Genomic DNA, 5529 nt, shown 5'->3' with positions numbered 1-5529 from the left:
TATATATATATATAAAGTTGCACCTATGAAGCTGTGATTTTTCTTTCTTTTTTAAAAAGATGTTATGTATTTATTTGGGAGAGAGCACGGTGCGGGGGTGGCACAGAAGGAGAGGGAGAAGTAGACTCTCTGCTGAGCTGGGAGCCTGACACAGAGCTCAGTCCCAGGACCCCAAGATCATGACCTGAGCTGAAATCAGCCGCTTAACCAACTGAGCCGCCTAGGCACCCCAACCAAATAGCTTCTTATTTTAGAATTCTAAAAGATGCAAGAACAGCTTGGGTGAGATTTGCGTTTGTGCATGACTTATCTTACTAGTACAGATGAAACCAGGCAGCAACAGGGACTATTTTAATGGTCTCCTATTCACCTTGTTGGTCAGGGAGGGCTTTCCCTCCCAGGTTATGGGGAGGCCAAACACAGGACACCTTACACTGAGCAGATGAGATCCATATACTGGCAGAGTACTAAGACCCACCACTCAGGGATAATCTGGAACTGTGCCTGTTCCCTATGATGAAGAGGGTTGTTTGGCTAGGGGACCTCACGTACAGAGGCAGAGTGGGGAGAGGAATTTGCAGTTAGGCCAGTGGAGGCCTTACTACTGGTTTTCTGAGATGTCAGAGCAGTACATAGTAGTGGGCCTTAATTTTAAGCCTTACGCCACCAGAGCTGCGTGCCTTTACAGGCCGGCAGGCATCACTGGCCCCTATACTCCTCATATATTCCGAGAACTGTTATTTGTATGTTTATTTTTAGATTGCTCCTCAAAGTCGGAGACCCTCTGAGTCCCACTCTGCATAGTTCTAATACCTTTTCTCCTGAAGAAAGAAAGAAAGATAAATTTATTCAAACAATGAAACAAAATACATTTATGTGTAAGGATTTTTTGAAAAACCAAATAGAGACATAAGCAGCTAAATTTTGGAGAATTATGCCCCCCCCTTTTTTCTTCTCCGTTTATGCATAACAACAAAAATTGAAACAGAAGGAATTGCAAACAAAGAAAATTATTTTAGTGTCCTCCAAAGAGCTATAGACAATATACTCCTTTTCCAAAAAGGAACTAAAGGGAAAGCATAGAGCAGGAACAACCTTGAATCTCAATGAATATAACTTTTGTGACCTAGAACTTTTCTTTTCAGAACTCCCTTTATTGTTGTCTCCTTCTAGTGCTTCATTTTTTTTAAATTGTCTTTACCGATTCTTGGGTTTCTGAAAACTAAAGTGTTAACCAAATTGAAATAGACTTCTTTTTCCTCTCATAACTATGTGTAAACAAATGAAGTTATTTCCAGGTGTAAAACTGTTTGTGTCACATATTGCAGAAGACAAAATAAGCAACTAGGAGTTATGTCATGTGGGAGGCAGAAGAAATGCGCTTGACAGCTTCCCAAGGTTACATTTCTAGCCTGGTTGCTCGGGCTGACTGCAGTCTGTACCATTTGCACTATCAGAACATCAGATCCTAAGTGTTGAGTTTACATTTATGCCAAGTTTTTATTAATTTAAAGTTTAAAATGTGAAGGGAAAATAGAACTTAACGGGACCTATCAGATTAGAGACATATATGCAAGCACCTTACAATCTAGCCACTGAGTTAACAATTTGCAAGCCAGTATCTTCTAGGAGATTAAAGTCAGAGAGGATTGAAGATTTGGGAACTCCTGAAGTATGAAGACTATTTCCAGAGAATCCTTGTTGCAGACTGAATTGTGTCCCCCCCCCCCGACCCAGATTCAAATGTTGAAGCCCTAATTTTCAAAGTGACTGTATTTAGCAGTAAAGCCTTTAGGGGCACCTGGGTGGCTCAGTTGGTTAAGCATCTGCCTTCCGCTCAGGTCTTGATCCTGGGGTCCTGGGATTGAGGCCAGCATCAGCCTCCCTGCTTAGCTGGGAGTCTGCTTCTCCCTATGCACATGTGTGCACACTTGCTCTCTTTTTCTCTCTTTCATATGAATAAATAACATCTTAAAAATGAATCTTTAAAGAATTAAAAGAGGTAATTCAGGTTAAACAAGGTCATAAGGCTGGAGCCTGAATTCAGTAGGACTGGTATCCTTAGAACAGGAAGTGATACCAGATATCTCCCCCCACCTTCTTGTGTGTGCACAGAGGAAAGGCCATGTAAGGACACAGGGAGAAGTTGCCAATCTACAGGCCAAGAAGAGAGGTCTACCAGAATTCAGTTCTGATGGCACCTTGATCTTCATCTACTAACCTCCAGAATGGTGAGAAAATAAAGGCCACCCAGTATGTGATATTTTGTTATGATATTCTTTTACTTTACAAAATAGAAAAAAAATCATTAAAAAAATAAAAACGTAGGGCGCCTGGGTGGCTCAGTGGGTTAAGCCACTGCCTTTGGCTCAGGTCATGATCTCAGGGTCCTGGGATCGAGTCCCGTATCGGGCTCTCTGCTCGGCAGGGAGCCTGCTTCCTCCTCCTCTCTCTCTCTCTGCCTACTTGTGATCTCTCTCTGTCAAATCAATAAATAAAATCTTTAAAAAAAAATAAAAAAAATAAAAACGTAGAACATATGTAAGAATTAAAACATGTTGCCAGTGGATTTTAGCTAAATGTTTTCTTTAAATTATAATTCATGGGGTGCTAATTTCTTATTCATGGAAGGGTTCAGTGTTAATGATACATTTCTATTATTTTGAATTTCTCAGCTAACTCAGTAGCAGATTGCTTGTCAGATTTTAGCATTACAAAGGGATTTCTTAAAATGAATATACCAGTATGGCTTGGTTTAGTTAATTTTCCTAACATCAGTAGTCTCTGAAGGCTTAATGCTGCTTCTTTTTCCTTATTTCTTTCTTCCTTGATGCTATTCATAAGCATTTTTTCCCCTCTCCTCTATTTTTATCCCCTCTCAATGATCTTTATGTCTAACATGGGCCTCGAACTCACCACCCTGAGATCAAAGGTTGTGTGCTCTACTGACTGAGCCAGCCAGACCCCCCTGCCTCTCATCTATTTCTGGGTCTACTTTAGGTTGAGTTGAAACAATGTGCTTTGACAGATAGAATTTGTAATTTGTGACAGGGTGATAAAGGATTATCAGAAACTTGTTTGTTTCTTTTTTTTTTTTTTAAGATGTATTTATTTATTTATTTGACAGAGAGAGAAATCACAAGTGGCAGAGAGTCAGGCAGAGAGAGACAGGGAAGCAGGCTCCCTTCTGAGCAGAGAGCCCAATGTAGGCCTCTATCCCAGGACCCTGAGACCATGACCTGAGCTGAAGGCAAAGGCTTAACCCACTGAGCGCCCCAGGCGCCCCAGAAACTTGTTCTTACGGGGCACCTGACCAGCTCAGCTGGTGGAGCATGCAACTCTTGATCTCAGGATTGTGAATTCAAGCCCCATGTTGGGCATAGAGCATACTTAAAAATAAAATCTTCTAAAAACAAACTGGAGGCTCCTGGGTGGCTAAGTTGTTAAGCATCTGCCTTCGGCTTAGGTCATGATCCCAGGGTCCTGGCATTGAGCCCCACATCGGGCTTCCTGCTCAGTAGGGAGCCTGCTTTTCCCTCTCCCTCTGCCTGCCACTCTGCCTACTTGTGCTATCTCTCTGTCAAATAAATAAATGAAATCTTTTAAAAAATAAAAATAACAAACCAGAAAACTTTTTCTTAAGAAAAATGATTTTAAGAACCTGAAATCATGGAATTTGAGTTGGAAGGAACCCTACAAATAATGTTCTAGGCAATAACTAAATTATTCTGGATGTGATCTCCAGAGGTAAAGATTATATGATACGGAAATTCCCTTTTTAACTATTGTAGAATTTTAATAATACTCATTTTCAGAATTCTCTACAACAGAATGAAATTTCTTTTTTCCCGTAGTGTGTTAGCTTCTTGCTCTGGGGACAGAATGGTTGCTGCTCTACCCTATGTCCTTGCAATCATGAGGTCTTCCTTCAGTCTTCCCATCTCTAGTTTTTTCCATCTTTCCTTATAGTTTCCTGTATTTACCCTGTGGTTTCATTCTGAAAAGATAAATCACTTTTTTTTTCTTGAGCAGTGTAGGTCCATAGCAAAACTGAGCACAAAATACAGCGAAATCCCACATACTCCCTGCCCCAAACATGGACAGCCCCCTTAACTGTCAGCATCCTTCACCAGAGCGGTACTTCCGTTACAGTCGGTGAAACCTACACCAACACGTCATAATCACCCAAAGCCCATAGTTTACGTTAGGAATTGTTCTGGATATTATACATTCTGTGGGTTTGGAACAGCTGTATAATGACATGTGCTCACCATTATACTATCATACACAAGAGTCTGACTGCCTTAAAAAGTTTTCTGTTCTGCCTACTCTCTCTCCACCCTCCAACCACTGATCTTTTTACTGTCTTCACAGTTTTGCCTTTAGTAGAATGCCGTATAGTTGGAACCATATAGTATGTAGACTTTTCAGACTGGCTTCTTTCACTTAGCAGTATGCATTTACGAGTCCTCTATGGATTTTTTTTTTGTTCAAGTACCATTAACATATGGTATTATGTTAGTTTTAGGTGTACCATATAATGACTCAGTGATTTTACTTATCACTCGTCTCAGTGGGTGTACTCATTTTTTTATTTTTTAAAGATTTTATTTATTTATTTGACAGAGAGAGACACAGCGAGACAGGGAACACAAGCAGGGGGAGTGGAAGTGGGAGAAGCAGGCTTCGTGCCGAGCAGGGAGCCAGATGCGGGACTCGATCCCAGGACCCCAGGATCGTGACCTGAGCCGAAGGCAGACGTGTAACAGACTCAGCCACCCAGGCGCCCTGGTGAGTGCACTCTTAATCCCCTTTATCTATTTCATCCACTCCCCTACCCACCTTCTCTACGGCAATTACAGTTTGTTTTCTGTATTTCTTTTTAAGATTTTATTTTTAAGTAATCTCAACATCCAGTGTGGGGCCCAGACTTAAAGCCCCAAGATCAAGAGTTGCATGCTCCACTAACTGAGCCAGCCAGGAGCCCCTGTTCTCTGTATTTAAGAGTCTGGTTTTTTGTCTGCCTCTTTTTTTCTTTGTTCACTCTGTTTAATTTCTTAAACTGTACATATGAGTGGAATCATACGGTATTTGTCTCTCTCTGACTTATTTCACTTAGCATTATACCCTCTAGATCTGTCCATGTTGCAAATTGCAAGATTTCATTCTCTTTTATGTTTGAGTAATACTCCATAGTGTGTGTGTACGTATATGTATGTGTGTGTGTGTATATAAACACACACACACATACATGCACGACATCTTTATCCGTTTGTCTGTCATTGGACACTTGGGCTGTTTCCATAGCTTGGCTATTGGAAATAATGCTGCAATAAACACAGGGGTGCACATATGTTTTCTAGTTAGTGTTTTTGTTTTCTCTGGGTATAAATGGTGGAATTACTGGATCATTTGGTAATTCTATTTTTAATTTTTTTCTTTAAGTAGGCTCCACTCAGTGCAGTCATGACCCTGAGATCAACACCTGAGCTGAGACCAGGAGTCAGACACTAAACTGACTGAGCCACC

The 5529-nt window shown here is 40.9% G+C and overlaps 1 long non-coding RNA gene across 1 annotated transcript in view; it reads left to right on the top strand.

Annotated features, from left to right (window-relative positions):
• Window positions 1–4662, top strand: part of LOC116882153 — a 6078-nt gene extending 1416 nt beyond the window's left edge. The window contains exons 2-3 of the long non-coding RNA XR_004385560.1: window positions 2116–2253; window positions 4627–4662. This is a non-coding gene — a long non-coding RNA (uncharacterized LOC116882153). The remainder of the gene's footprint in view (window positions 1–2115; window positions 2254–4626) is intronic.
• Window positions 4663–5529: the final 867 nt, after the last annotated feature.

This window comes from Lontra canadensis, unplaced genomic scaffold (genome assembly GCF_010015895.1).
Source record: "Lontra canadensis isolate GAN:19392208 unplaced genomic scaffold, GSC_riverotter_1.0 scaffold81, whole genome shotgun sequence".
Lineage (NCBI taxonomy): Eukaryota > Metazoa > Chordata > Mammalia > Carnivora > Mustelidae > Lontra > Lontra canadensis.
The sequence above is the reverse complement of the archived record's forward strand: the minus strand, read 5'-3'. Positions and strand labels throughout refer to the sequence as shown.